Source organism: Podarcis raffonei, chromosome 7, assembly GCF_027172205.1.
Source record: "Podarcis raffonei isolate rPodRaf1 chromosome 7, rPodRaf1.pri, whole genome shotgun sequence".
NCBI classification, from domain to species: Eukaryota; Metazoa; Chordata; class Lepidosauria; order Squamata; family Lacertidae; genus Podarcis; species Podarcis raffonei.
In genome coordinates, this window is record NC_070608.1 from 43735587 (window position 1) to 43751732 (window position 16146).

The window sequence follows — 16146 nt, forward strand, 5'->3', positions numbered from 1 at the left end:
GTACTGCACAAAAAAGAGAGGGAGCTTTCAGGGTGGCTATGTGAGCCAACGGTTCGTGCAAAAGTATTAAACTTTTTTTTAAAGTTGATTTAGTCCAAGGGATGTGCTATCTCCCACTGCTCAGGGAAATCTTGAGATGAAGAATGAAATTAAGGAAGCATCCAAAAGTGGAAATGTTATACTGAAGGGTAACTTCAAGTACCCTCACATGGGCTGGCTGCATATGTGTTCCAGTCATGACAAAGAGTAAAATGATTGTGCCCTAGAACAGTTGGTTGTGGAACCAACCAGAGGGATTGGCCTGACCCAGCAGGCTCTTCCCATGTTCTTAGGGGCTGAGGATGCAGGGCAACATTTTGCTGCAGGTCCCAAGTGTCATGCAGAACACTGAATATTATTTCTTTTGTTCTCTACCTTAAAGGGTTTCAGTTCATTGCCAAAAAACCATTGCAGCTAAAAGTGGCAATGGGTATTATTTCTAAATTTAAAATGTATTATTAATACAAGATATGCCACACACAGCATCCCCATATCATGTGCTGCATGAAGTTTAAAGCAGTCCAGAAGCAAAAATTGTCCAGTCACTTCTGCTGTTCAAAGCCAGATTGGCTGAAATCGTGCTTCTGAAAAAGCTATGCTTGCTAAATGATGATCAGAATTACCATTTGAAAGCATATGTAATATGATAATAAAAATGCACATAAAAAGGAAATGGAAGAATCTAACATATAGGTGGAATGGATGGATCTTAATTGAACTGCAGCCTCTGCGCAATTGCCTACATAATTATTTGTTTTAAATTAGACACAGGTGTATAAAAGGATTTTAGACATGGATCAGGCAAACACTCTCTAAAGTGCTCTTGAAATTACTGGTACTTTTTTCTCTCCTAGCAGATTTAAAAGTGCCCTTGTTTGTACTTTGTTGCCTAATGCTTTGTGTTCTCCATAGAAGATAAATGATGCCAGAATGAAAGAGAAACTCCAATAAAGTGGGCAAAAATGCCTCTAAAGCTGCTCTTCAGACTCTTTGTCACCTTGTAGGCAATATCCCCCCTCCGTTCCCCACACTTCCGACCTAGAGAAGGTTCTAGAATTTTGTACTCTAATCTTCATAATCAAAAGGAGATACGAGAGGAGTTTTGATAGAAAGTTAAATAGCTGAACCAAATAAAAAGGGCAATTGTAACTGGAGACAAATAATTTTTTGAAGTGAACTGATAGCCCACTAATCATGGCTTTCAAAATATGAAGCAGACCTCCCTAAAGGGGCATAGCCAGTTGCTGCTGGATATTTTGAGTTCCACTCTGACATCCCATAAGCCCAGTTTTTACAGTTTCTTTAATTGGTCCAGGAGGCGGCGGCTGAATGCCCATCTGCTTGTAGTACTGTATGGTTGTGCTGAGACTCAGTAAAACAACCCAAGAAAGAACAGAAAGCTCCAGTAATGACTAAGAGCAGTTAAAACAACAGAGTCTTGAGGCACTTTAGAGACTAACGCATGGATCATGGCATACACTGTAGTTTGCTTGGCATGTCTAATTTTTTTTAAAAAAAATAGCACCCCAAACTCCATTTTGGGGAGCCAGAATAACTTGCAAAGTGGCCAGTTCTAACTAGGCTGTGTATGCTGCATTTTCTCCATGTATTTCAATTTTCCCCACACTGTGATGTGGTCTCCGCTTTTCCAGGAATTGTTATCTGACCTCGTGGAGATTCGGTTTCAATCCCGTCCACCTTGTTGCCGGGCAGAGCTGCAGTCACCTAGCTTTGGTGCCTGACATCTCTCATGGCTTGCTCGGTTCTTAATTGGCTTTTTATAAGCACTTCCTCTAGCAGTCTTTGTCCGTTCTCTTTGACTTGTAAGATATTGATTGGTTCACATTGCTGGGGCTAGATATGTGCCTTTTGCCCAATCCTCAAAGGTAGGCTTTATAAACAGAGGCAAGTCCAGGAATCAATCTGCTCCCCTTGATTCTGCCTGACAACTTAATATGAAGTAGGTGATCCGCTCCATAACTGGAGAGTCCACAGACCATGCAGACTTTGTGTAAAGTGGCTTGAACAAAAAGACTTTCAGTTTTGATCCCTGATTGGTACCCAGACCTTAATGAACTAATGAAGAAGCACCTGTTATTATTATTTCTGCTTCTTCACTATTTTTCATGTTACTTGAGTCTGCTTTGTCTCCATAATAAACCACTTTTATTTAACAAGAGATCTATACAGTATAGGTTATAAAGTGTTGTACCTATACAGTTGTACCTTGGAAGCGAAACAGAATCTGTTCTGGAAGTCCGTTCGACTTCCAAAACATTCAGAAACCAAAGCACGGCTTCTGATTGGCTCCAGGAAGCTCCTGCAACCAATTGGAAGCCGCGGAAGCCCCTGTCGAATGTTCGGGTTCCAAAGAACGTTCGCAAACCAGAACACTCACTTCTGGGTTTGCAGCATTCAGGAGCCAAAACGTCTGAGTAGCAAGGCGTTCGGGATCCAAGGTACAACTGTATTATATGAAAAAGCCTGGAGACTGTTTGCTTACACACTTTCCTGAAAAGGGCCTTATTCTGGGGCTCTGTAGCCAAGTTTGCCTGTCTCCCTCAGACGGCCACTTACCCATCCCCCCAAAAAGGGTGAAAGAGGACACGGCTTGCATACAAATTGCATATTCTAATTTATATTTCTAGATGCAAATTTATAAATAAATACCATGGTGGGGAAGTCTGTACGCAGATGACCTATGTGCTCTCCAGGTGCTAATTGCAGATGGGCAGCTTCAAAGTCAGTTCATGTGAGAATATACAAAGCCAGTGGTGAGTTTACTACATTTCACCAGGTCAAAACTGGTTATGAAAATCAGTTCCTGGTATATATCAGCAGTGAGGAACTTATGCCCACCCATTCTTGCAAGATTCTGAGATCACGTCTAACTCTCTTGGCTAGGACCAGGGGAAAGTGGAAAGGAATTGGTATATTCCTAACAGCAGTGCTTCTCATCTACAAAAGCTTTGAATGACCAGCTATAAATTGTGATATATCAGCTGCCATAAATGTTACCTCAAGGTAAATGACTATGAAATCATAAAGGCTTTCCGAGTCATTAGAGTTTATCCAAAAACTGGGATATTTGACTTTAAATATACTGAAGTTTCTCTGGAACCTGAATAGCCAAGTCTATCCTTTTGATGCTTCCGCAAGAAAAACTAGGAATGGTTGAGATTAATATATTAGGAGGAGGAAGTAGCAGGAAGCTCATGCACTTACGCAAGGAATAAGAACTGGGTGAAGTTGTCTGAACATATGAGAAAATGTGCAACCCAGATTCTTTCTTCCACTACTTCAACCTAGGCTTTGGGTCTCTTTCCCCCTCCCCATTGACCAGCATATATTTTCTTGTAGCCCCACATACTTATCTAATATCTATCATCTTTTTATTTTATGAAGGCTGCAATCTTAAACCTACACTTTCTTGGGAGTGAGCTTCATTGAACACAGAGGGCTTACTTCTGAGTAAACGGCCTCGGTCCTGTATACCTGAAGGAGCATCTCCATCCCCATCGTTCAGCCTGGACACTGAGATCCAGCACCGAGGGCCTTATGGCGGTTCCCTCATTGCGAGAAGAGAGGTTACAGGGAACCAGACAGAGGGCCTTCTCGGTAGTGGCGCCCATCCTGTGGAATGTCCTCCCATCAGATGTCAAGGAAATAAGCAGCTCTTCTATTTTTAAAAGACATCGGAAGGCAGCCCTGTTTAGGGAAGTTTTTAATATTTAATGCTGTATTGTTTTTAACACTCGATTGGGAGCCGCCCAATTATAAATAATAAATTTATTATTATTATTATTATTATTATTATTATTATTATTATTATTCATAGGATTGAGCTGGAAGATACTTTTTTGCCCATTCTTCACCTCATCTGTCTGTCTGTCTCTTCAACCCAAGCTTTCTCTGCAGCTGAATGCATCTGATGAAATCAGTCCATCGGCTAGCTTGTGTACATTATACGAATGTGAAACAACACAATCAATGACCTTTAATCTGTATGCTAGTACAGTATGTATTGTGTTTTGCTAACAAAAGGTAGGCATAGGCACACGGTAGAAGTGCCAGTAATCAGGAAGGAGAAAAAGATTGTAAGTAATCAAAGATGAAACGGCAAGGCCATGAACGGTGTAAACAGTACTTAGAGGGAATGATTGTTGCTGTCTTAAATTGGTATTTAAAATGTGTGCCTTGGAAGAAGATGAAACAACTTTTCTGTGGTTTTTCCTATATTAATATATGATAGAATTTTCTGTCAGCATTCTGCGGCAAAGAAGAAGCATCTGACACACAAAGTTGCCATTAAAATGGCATTAAGAATGCTTGCAGTGTGTGAGAGAGGAGGGGTGGATTTCAGGGAAACAACATCTGCAGTCATTAAATGGTGCATCATCCTTCACCCATATAAGACAATGAGCATTTAAAGTTCAGTATTTTTAAAAATTGTAATGCTGACTTTACTTGTTCAATAGACGACAAATAGAAAAGCCACTTTTTGGTCAAACTTTAAAAATCATCTATGTGGAATGTCTTTTTTACGTATTATGTGAAGAGTCAGGGCTATGATATCTAATATACGAGTAGCAGTATTTCATGTGTGGCTTCTGGAACACATAGAGTTTGTTGCCATATGTTCCAGTTTTTAGAGCTGTTAACCATAGCATAATTCATAAGTTATCCTAATACTGTACAGCATAAGCAGTAAATTATTTGAATTAGTCACTGTACAATCCTACAGATGAATTCGAATGAGGACCTCACCGGAATGAATGTATGCTTCTAATACTGTGCTAAAGTTGCCACCTCTCAAATCATGCATATTTTTAGGTCAACCCAGCTTATTATATTATTCCTAGACTATATTTCTAGGAAAGATCAACCCATCTCACTATAAAATAAAACTGCTGAAGTTTTCTGCCTTTTAACACAATTTGAAGTTGATGTTTCTGTTGTGGAAAACCCAGAAAATTCAGAAACAAAACAAAAAGTTGTTGGCATCTGTCGTTGTGGTTGCACATTGCATGTGTTCGAAACAGTGTATGGTACTGCCAAGCTGTGTGATGAAAATCCTGTTATAATGCATAAAAAGAAAAAGATTAAAAAGTGGGAATGCACTCTATTGCACAGGAAATTCTCAGCAGGCCTAATGCCTTAGCTTCATCCTAAATTTGAGGTAGAACATAAGATTAAAATAGTTTTAACTGCTCAGTGTCCTTCAGCTTGCTTGACAGGCAAAGTCAACTCAGATTCCCAAGCAGCCAAGCTCTGGGAAATTCTGGGCTCACTGTGCAATGTTTTAACAGCAGGAATCTCAATAAAATCAATATTAGCCATTTATCCGATCTCTAGAAAATCCTCTTAAAACATGCCCCATATTGTTTCACCCATCAGTTTTATACACAATTCTTCCATTTGCTTAATCGCCAAAGTCACTGGAGTGTCTCAAGCAGGTTTGTTTTCCATCAACCCAAACTTTTAATTTTCTTTCAAGACAATAACAATAATCATGTCATTGCCTTTGGACATGATGTCTAAAGCTGAGCCTGCTTTTAAAATTAATCTCATTATTCTATGTCAGAGCTCTACACTTTTTGTTATCAGTCGCGGAAATAGCCTCCCATACAAAGCAAAATATTTTTATTTGTCATTGGCTGTATTAGCTATAGTTAGCAATTGTGGTACTATATTAATGGTGATGCTTATGTTGTGCGAGATAAATAGTTGAGAGATTTGGATGATCTGAGCTTAAGCAAATGCTGTTTTGTACTCTCACAAAGATTAAAAGTTACCTCAGTGCTGTGGTCTGGGGAAAAAAAGAACCAGAGCCAGCAGTCAATGATGATACCTTGTGAAGTAAAATGAGGAGGCATAGCTCAGGGGCTATGCATGATATAGATTCCAGATTTAGTTAGTGGTAGCATCAGGGCAAGATGTTGGGGCAGAAATCCAGGGTGTCTCTCAGCAGAATGAGCACGAGGGCTCCTAAGCACATTAGGAACTGGATTATCCTATTCTGAAATAGATAAAGTAATGCAAATTACTTTCTAAAGAGTCCTCTCCCTGTAAGACCATCACTCATAGTTTAAAGCAGTGTCTGTCAACCTGGTGTCTATCATAGGTTTTGGAATGCAACTCCTATCCACCATGTAAAATGCTTGAAGGACACAAAGCTGGGAAAGTCTGGTCTGAAATCACCTAGTGGCATGACTTGGTTAATTTACCAGGATATCAGCTACAAGGCCTGAGGTGGCAAGGATGGAAAGGAGCTCCATCTGAGACCTTAGAGAGGCTTCCAGGGCTAGACTAGATGGATCAAGGATCTGACTCAGTATTCAACACCTTCATAGGTGTGAGAGGCTTCTGCTATGACAAGCAAAAGGGGCAGAAGGATTTGGTACCACAAGGCAGCAATGGATGCATGGGGACTGATACGTCCTCACTGTGCAAGTGCCTCTGATATTCATGGCCCGCAATGATAGCAAGTTAGCCAGCAGGTGCAAACCTATAGTACACCAACCTAGCAGGCCCCATCCCTCTGCTTCTGCCTTTGCGATGCCCACAAATAAAGTTCTGGGCCTGTCCACCATCCTAGCAATGGCAGCCTCTTTCTTCCAAGGGCACCATCTCACTGACCCCACCACCGTGTGAAGCCAAAAATGGCCTCTTAGTTCAAATGAATAGCTAGGCATGCTGCAACACACCCAGTATAATGCCAGGAGTGGGTGGGGAGAGAATGGGATGCTATCAGCAGATCAGCAGTTCCAATTTATCTGAACTGCTGATAAGGTGTTGTTTGAGTCATTTCTAGGCTACCCCAATTGAAAAGCAGCCCTATGAATGGGACACAGGTGGACTCCTTTGTTTGCAATTTCACCACAATCATCCTGTTTCACACTACATTTGTTGTTATTGTTGTTGTTGATTTGTCCCAGACCTCTAGTTTGGTTATCCAGTGTTGAGTTTAAAGCAGAAGAATCCTGTGTATATACCTTTTTTGGAAAGTTTTATTTTCCTGTAAACTTTGCTATAAAGCGAGCATCTGTTAAAATTACAAAATGAGGTTGTTCAAAGGAAGGAAGAAAAAACACACCATTGCTTTTAAATGCAAGCATTATGCCTTATATTTTCATTTATGAAACACATTGCCTCATAAAAATACCGTCAAAATGAAGGGACGGACAAGTCTAGCAGTTGGGTTGCTTTCCCTTAAAAAAAAGCAAACAACAACAATCCTGGGCCTGGTTTGTTTAATATTTAGATGGAAGGTGATTTCAGTGTTGTTGCGTGATTTCTTTGTGGTTCCAAGCAAGCACATTTAAAACAAAAAACCCTTCCTTTTACTTACAGCATGATGGATGTTTAGAGTTTTTCTTACATGTGGCAGACTAATAGTAGAATGGTTTGTTCTTAGTTTTTGATTGTTATCAGAACATTTTGTAGTAATATGTTAATTATCTTGTACGCTGCTCCGAGCTCTGGTTTGGGAGGAAGCAAGGATAGTATAGAAACTGAAGGAATGAATGAATATTGGAGCTGAATTCGCATGGCTAGAATAACTTCTTCTCTTGTAAACACTGGAACAGTTCAAAAATGTTTGCAGTCAAGGATGACTGTTCAGTTCACTTCTCTAGTGAGATTTCCACTGTCCTGAGGTCCATTATGGTAGATAGATGCATTATGGTTAGTATTGGCCTCAAAGCTGCCCAAAATAATACCTCTCTGGGGCTCTAATCCTAAATAAACAAAGTAGGAAGTAAGTTCCATTGATCACAATGGGACCAATTTCCAAGTAAAACTGCTTATTGGAAACAAACATTGCACAACCAGTAAACTTGATTTAAATTCCCAAAGAGCAAAAGCACCAGAATTTTAGCCATCTTCAGCTAAAAACTCACAACTCAAACTTCGTCTAGCTGTCTCCCGATCCTCTGGCAACAACATATAAAATACTAGAGCCATTAGATCACATTCTTGTTCTTTAGACCATGATCACCTGATAGCCATAGCAATAAGCCCTTTCATGCTCATAACCGTACAATATGGACTGAGAAATTAAAGGCCTATTAGGTCAAGATCAGCCCTTTGAACTGAGTCTGGAAAACAGGACAAAATCAGCACATATATTTTATTTATTTATTTAAAAATATATACAGTGGTACCTCGGGTTACATACGCTTCAGGTTACATACGCTTCAGGTTACAGACTCTTGCTAACCCAGAAATAATACCTCAGGTTAAGAACTTTGCTTCAGGATGAGAACAGAAATTGTGCTCTGGCGGTGTGGCAGCAGGAGGCGGCCCCATTAGCTAAAGTGGTGCTTCAGGTTAAGAAGTTTCAGGTTAAGAACGGATCTCCGAAATGAATTAAGTACTTAATCCGAGGTACCACTGTACAGCACTTGAATATATATATGGTTGACTTTTGTACATGGTTGTGGATTTTCTCATATATTCATAACCATGCACAAAAGTCAAAATACTAAAATAGATTAACACTACCTCAACTTTCTTAACATCTTGGGGGGGCTTGTCTAAACAAGAATGTTTTAGTAGGCACTGAGAAGAACTCTGTGGAGGTGCTGCTTGAGTTCAGTAGGCAGGGACTTCCAAAGTGCGGGTGCTGCCACACGAAACACATGTGGAATGGGTATTATGTGGCACCTATAGTAGCGCCAATTCTGCTGATAAAGGGAAGATACTTCTTTTCGCTGACCAAAACAATGGAAGGTTCCAAGTCTCCAGAAATGAATTCACTGGAATTAAGCATGTGTATTATGCACACCTTGCAAGTTTAATTTTTTGTGGGGGGTGCACGCAATGTATTATAATCACAGTGTTTGTGTGTTGTGCTTACAGAGTTCAAGACACCTCAAGTATTACGGCCATTGGTATATAAGGAATACCTATGGCCTTTTGACAAAACATCAGCATCCTCAGTGGGGAGCAGTTATTAACTGCACTTTGCTTGGTTTTTTTAACCAAAATTTTGAGCACTGGTAGGTTGCTGTGGGTAGAGGCAATCTGTGGCAAGTGCCACTGTCATTCATCAGTCTAGTACCCTGTTCAATTATGTTGTTGTTGTTGCTTTTAAAAACTCTTATACCAAACAAAGAACTCTATAGTTCACGTTCTCCTATCTAATGTATATAAAGGTAAAGGTACCCCTGCCCGTACGGGCCAGTCTTGACAGACTCTAGGGTTGTGCGCCCATCTCACTCAAGAGGCCGGGGGCCAGCGCTGTCCGGAGACACTTCCGGGTCACGTGGCCAGCGTGACATCGCTGCTCTGGCGAGCCAGAGCCGCACACGGAAACGCCGTTTACCTTCCCGCTAGTAAGCGGTCCCTATTTATCTACTTGCACCCGGGGGTGCTTTCAAACTGCTAGGTTGGCAGGCGCTGGGATCAAGCAACAGGAGCGCACCCCGCCGTGGGGATTCGAACCGCCGACCTTTCCAATTGTGAGTATCTCATAAATTGAAATAAAGGACGTCATAACACTTTAGATAAGATTGCTTCCTGGAATCTGAACAAGATAAATAGTCATTGTTTATCAAAGGCACTGGAATTCACAGACTTCTGTTTGTAGCTCTGGAGGATATGACTCCAAGCTTTTAAGCAAGTGTGGCTTGTGGGCCTAAGGACAAGATTCTTGGATTCAAAGGTCAGGGTTCAATTTTAGAACTGCCCGTATGAAGGCAGAATTGGTGACTAATTTTCCTACGCTACTAGGCAACTGTGGTTGGGTTTTTTAAAAAACTGCAATAAAGTTCATTCTAGAAGTTCATCAAAAGTGGTATAGTGCATCTTGCCATAAAGCCAGCATTATTGGGTTATAGAGGAAAGCATAAAAGAATCTTTTCAGGGCAAATCTTTATCAAAAACCATGCACATTACATTTGTCAAAATCATCACAGTGTGTGACCTTTTGGAACAGCTCATATTTTATTTTATTTTTTATTTCTGCCAGATGTAGAGTCTTTTTAATGGAACACCAAGCAATGCTGAATATACTTTTGCATCTTAGAAAAAGACTATGTTCAAAGATAGCTAGACTTTCCAATACAATATGAAAATTCATCTCTGGATAGGTTGAATTTCACTATATGCTACCTTTACTTGTTTTTTTAATAAATAAAACCAAGGATTATGAGGAACGGTTAAAGGAGCTGGGTATGTTTAGCCATCTATGATAGCCATCTTCAAATATCTCAAGGGCTGTCATATGGAAGATGGAGCAAGCTTGTTTTCTCCTGCTCCAGAGGGTAGGACTCGAACGAATGGATTCATGGTACAAGAAAGGAGATTCCAACTAAACACTGGGGGGGGGGGAGACTTTCTGAAAGTAAGAGCTGTTTGACAGTGGAATGGTCTCCTTCGGGAGGTTGTGGACTCTTCTTCCTTGAAGGTTTTTAAGCAGAGGTTGGATGGCCATCTCTCATCGATGCTTTAGCTGAGATACCTACATTACAGGGAGTTGGAGTAGATGACTTTTGGGATCCCTTCCAACTCTGCAATTCTACGCTATGATTTAAACCATCTGAGTGATTTGCTTATCACCTTGTTTTTGTGAGAACAAACAATCCTATTCATTTATTTCTGAATAATTCTACTCAAATCGTCAACTGAAGGCATTCAGAGCAGCGCAGCAGTGGGTGACTTAGTGAAGCACGTACTACAAGCATCATGGCAACAGGCTAATGCCACAAGCCAGATGCTTCTCTTAGTTACAAATGTATAGCTGAAAGCAGAATATGACCCTGCGTGTCAGCTGAAAGGTGCTGTGAAAGCATTTTTTTTATTTCACACAGTTGCTATTCCTGTTAATAATTTGGTTACTCGTAGCAGTTGAAACTGCACCATGTAGACTGACAGCCAAAGCGAAGGCCTGGTCATCTTCCAGGTATGCTATAAAGTCTATTTCATTTTCTGGCTTTTAATGATAGATTGGATCCAGGAATATGAGAGTCCAGGACTCGCTCTGTGAAAAATAACTGTGGTATAAATTATTTAATATCCAAATGGACTCGCTTATATTTTGTGCTTTACATTCTGAAAAATGCTTACAGATTTTAAAAATGAAGAACAGAACAGGCTTATTACAGAACTATTGACTGGTTTTCCTTGGAACGGGTAACAAACACTGTACCAGTTGTACAGCTTTCTATAATTGTTTTCAAATTATTGTTTCAAATTATTTAGAAACAATAAAAATATTGGTCCAAAAATATTCCTGATCCATATAAATATAATGCTTTTTTTAACACCCCCCTGCAAAAATCCAAGTCAGAAGAGCATTGAAAATATTTTATTTATTAACCACTTTTCATGAAATTATTATGAAATGTGGAAAATTATTAACCACATTTCATAAAAACAGAAAATCTTAAAGCACTTTACCAAATATAAAAACATAAACATGTTGAAGCAGTTCAGGAGCAGAAAGTGTTTTTTTATTTGAAAATTGATTTTTTTCAGTACACTTCACCACATTTTGTTACAGGGAAAACACCAGAAAATATTTTGCTTTTGCAAATGTCAAGACCAAAAGAAATGTATCTGAAAATGTTAATTGTTTATCTTCGTGTCAGCAGTTTTTAATCATCTCATCTCGGCATCCCGAAAACAGTTTTCCTAGCTACCATTTCAAATGTCACTCTGCTATAACTGGTATGGGAGTATTTAGTGGTAAAGGGCACCACACAGGCCACTTTTCAAAGTGGAATGATCATTGCTCAACTGCATATGTTAATTCATGTAAATATATGCAAACATCAAATGTTTTCATTCTCTGCAGTTAAGGGTGTGGTAGGAATAAAATAATAAATATGGGCACTTGGCTGGAAACCCAGTCAGATCAATTTAAAACCAATGAGATGACATTCTGAATTTTACATAAATCACTACTAGTGCTGCCAGCGCATCTTAATTTTGGCCAACGCTTACCAGGGCTTTGTACTAAATCTTGCTTTTAGTGCCAGCAGGATGGGTAACCTTCCAGAAGGACTACATTTCCCGTTATCTCTGATCATGGGCCAAGCTAGCTGAAGCTGATGAGAGTTGGGAATCCAACAACATCTGGAGAACCATGGATAAGCCATCCAGCCATACAGAATGCTTTCCTCTAGACAACTTCTGAGTAAGCATGCATAGCCTTGTGCTGCATGCCTGTGACTCAAAACACCTATGAAGAAGTGTGGAATTTGATTTACAGAATGCAGTGGAGAGTTGAGCTGTTGTGAAATAAGAGGCATCTGTTCTTTGGGACAGCTAAACAGCTGTGTACATAAAGCATTAGCCAGTGTCATCTAACAGATAAACTATTCGCCTTCAGCATTGGTCATATTCAAATCTAGCTCAGCCATAGGTTCTTCAGAATCTATTATATGTAAAGAAATTATGTTATTATCTCATTTAGTAGTCAGAACTGCTGAAAATCAGAACTTTGCTAGCCTCCTGCTATAATGCCACATCTAATTTCTGTTGATTATTATTACCCTTAGACCTTCCTATTTTATTAATGCCCCCTTATGATATTTAAGGGCCATCTATAATCTGCTCACTTAAGCGTCAGATTTGGGGGCTAGCCAACTATCTAGCATGCAGTATTTGACTCAGGCTCCCCTAGGTGACCTTGGGCAAGATATTAGCTTTCAGATTTAGTTGTGTTTGCTGAATGGGACGTTGGCTTCCTGGACATATCAGGAGAGAGCTTCTGCTGTTGCATGGTTTGAGCTACTAAATGTATAGTAGCTGCAGGCTCCCTCGCTGACAGATGCTGGTGTTAGGAAGTTGGTGATCGGTATCTCTAAGTTAGCACCCCTATGGCTGTTTTTGGCTATTGGACCCTGGACGGTATGAATTTTTAGTGATCAGATTTATTAGCCTTCACTCTTCCTAGTTAAAATTAATGTACGGTGAAATTCACACCAGCACAAAAGGCAATTTCAGACACTTAATTAAGCCCTACTTAAGCCTTATTTAGATAACAGAGATGATGTTACATTTCCTTTTGATTGACTCGCTTTTTCTAACATCTGAACTCAAGTGGTCTTCCTAAAAGGAAATGGTTACTCAAGGTGACTAAAGGCTTCACTAGCTGGGTCATGAGTCACACCCGGTCCAATCCATATCTAGAAGAAGAAGGCAATAAGGCTGTCCAAATCCCAGTCGATGATGATGCACGATCAAGGCATCAGCGAGTCTTTGAGATTTGGAGGGAATCCAAGGAGAGCTGCTTTCTGCAAGCAAAGAGGTTGGGTTCCCCCCCTCCCCCTTGCAGAAACAATTATTGACTTTACCTGTAGTGCTGAGCTTTTCTCGTCTCCCAAAACTAGCACTGCCAAGATACCCTTGGAACTTAAGTTTCATTAAAAAAATTTTAATTCCTCAACCCATTTTTTTCCTCCCAACATCATTTCCATTTTCCTTTCTGACCTCTTACACTAGCAAATTCTACAGTAAATATTATTAGTATTAACTCGGTGGTAGGGCACAAGCTTGCATGTAGAAACTCTTCGGTTCAAGATTACCTAAAAAAGGTTAACCTAACATCCACTTACTGTATTTGTTGGATGGTAGCAGGACAGTTTTTCCAACCCTTTCAGTCCAATTTTATTATATTTACTTTAATACATTACATTTATATATACCACTTTTTCTTTCAGGGAGGTCATCGTGGTGTACATGGTTCTCCCCTGATTTTATCCTCACCCACAACCCTGTGAGATAGGCTAGGATGAGAGACATTGACTGGTTGAACAGAGATTCAAGCCCTGATCTCCCAGGTCCTAGATCAACACTGTTAAGCCACACTAGTTTTATTGTTTTAGGCACTGGCCATACAAATTATCAGAAAGTTCTCATAAATTTACGTAACTGTGGACTAATTAACCTGTGGTAGGTTTAATTAATTTTATACATAGCTTCCAATAAAAGAAAAGTATAAGCCATTTACAACCAAGGGAAAAAAGGCAATGATAAAATCACATAAAATGTATTTAAAATAGGTTTAACAGTACAGTATCACACCACTTGTGCAGCTCAAATGCCTGTGAAAATACAAAAGCACTTTGGCCTGGCACCAAAAAAGATGACAAAGTTGGCAGCAGGAGGGCCTTCCTGGGAGACTATTCCATAAATCTTACAATTACAGGGGGAATGCATCTTTTAAATACTTTAAACACATCTTTTAAATACTTTAAACTATTTTTGGACTATTGAAACATGTTAACAATTTACAGCTCCATCCTATGTCATATAACCCATTGCGTTCAATGAGGCTTTTTGTTGTTTAGTTGTGTCCGACTCTTCGTGACCCCATGGACCAGAGCGCACCAGGCACTCCTGTCTAACTCATGTTAGTAGCTTTGAGAACACTGTCCTACCATCTCATCCTCTGTCTTCCCCTTCTCCTTGTGCCCTCAATCTTTCCCAACATCAGGGTCTTTTCCAGGGAGTCTTCTCTTCTCATGATGTGGGCAAAGTATTGGAGCCTCAGCTTCACGATCTGTCCTTCCAGTGAGCACTCAGGGCTGATTTCCTTAAGAATAGATAGGTTTGATCTTCTTGCAGTCCATGGGACTCTCAATAGTCTCCTCCAGCACCATAATTCAAATGATAATTCAATGAGGCTTATTAGCAAGTAAATGAGAGTGTAGGATTGCAAGCTTAATGAACATTGCACTGTGCAAGAAATTGGTTATATAGAAACACCTTTGGGCAAATTAGGATGGTGAGTAGCCGTGATATCACTAACATTGTGCTTTGCAGCACACCAAGCACCCTGCAGGCAAAAACAGGGTTGGGGGGATAATTGGTCTATAAAAGTGAGAGAATGGGCTGGATATTTGAGCTTGAGTGCAAAAGATCTGGGACAGTAACAACCCCTCAGGGAGTATAACTTCTTCAGCGCTGAAGTTCACACTGGGATTTATTCTTAAAGTATTTATCACATTTGTATCCTGCCTTTCCTCCAAGGGGCTCAAGGAAGTGCATTTTGAGGTTGATCAGGTTGTGAGATAGCAAATTGCTCAATATTCATAGGGTTTTTGAGGCCCAGTTTAACATGCCTAACCATCTGTCCACTACTATACTACCTCAAGGGCCATAGATAAATGCCAAATTTTAGTAAACCCCCCCCAAACTTTTATATAGTTTTAATACAATAAGTTAGCATCATAGCCATCTACACAACTCATATTCAGAGTAAACTGAGGAGTAAATTATTATATTGATGCCTGGGTGTAGCAATATAATTTTAAAAATGTTGCAAAGTACCACTGGTTGTAGTTATATAATTTTAGTCTCTGCTCTATCTTATGCCACACTCTTGCTTCCCCACCTTTAGATGGTAGTATCAGTCACTTCACTTTCTTCACAAGGTGGCAAGCATATTAGGGAGCCCCTGCTCATTCTGCAAGTGAGGCCTGGACACCTGCCCCCAAGTTCTGTCCTGCCATCACCAAAGGCCAGATTTGCTCTGGAGCAGTTCAGCTGCAAAGTAAAAAAGATTGTGCAGCCAGCCCATTCGGGTTTTTCCCCCACAACCAAGAGGTAAGAAGGCTTGCAATGTGTTCGATTATGAAGTCTTATATCTACATGATGGCGCTAATAATGGAGAAAAGGGTATCTGTTTTCCCTTATTACTTACTAAAGTGTGTCATTGCAAATCCAGCATTGCCCTGAAAAGACCTGCACAGCCGTTTGCAGAGTTTCCAGATTCAATGTTTTTCAGCCCTCCGTGCAAGCACAATCCTAAACGAACTGCTCGATTCTCAACAGCTATCCGGAGCCTAGTCGCTTCTAGGACACTGTCTGGGGGCCAGCGCTTGCAACCGCTCCTCTCCCTACCCCCGGGTTGTTTTTTTGCTCTTTCTCTCCGGCAGGAGGCTTTGATGCATGGACACAAAGCAAGTTTGCTCAGTGACCTGTAGGGTGAGGGAAAAATCCTTGCCAGCTCTGCAAATGACCCAGCACTAATCCTCGAGGTTTCCTGTGCACTCAGCAACCTTCCTAATTTCCGTTATGCAGCCTGACATTTTTTGGGTACGCAGGCTGGAGCGCTGCCCAGCAGAGGCAGCAGCAGCAGGCAAAGTTTTTATT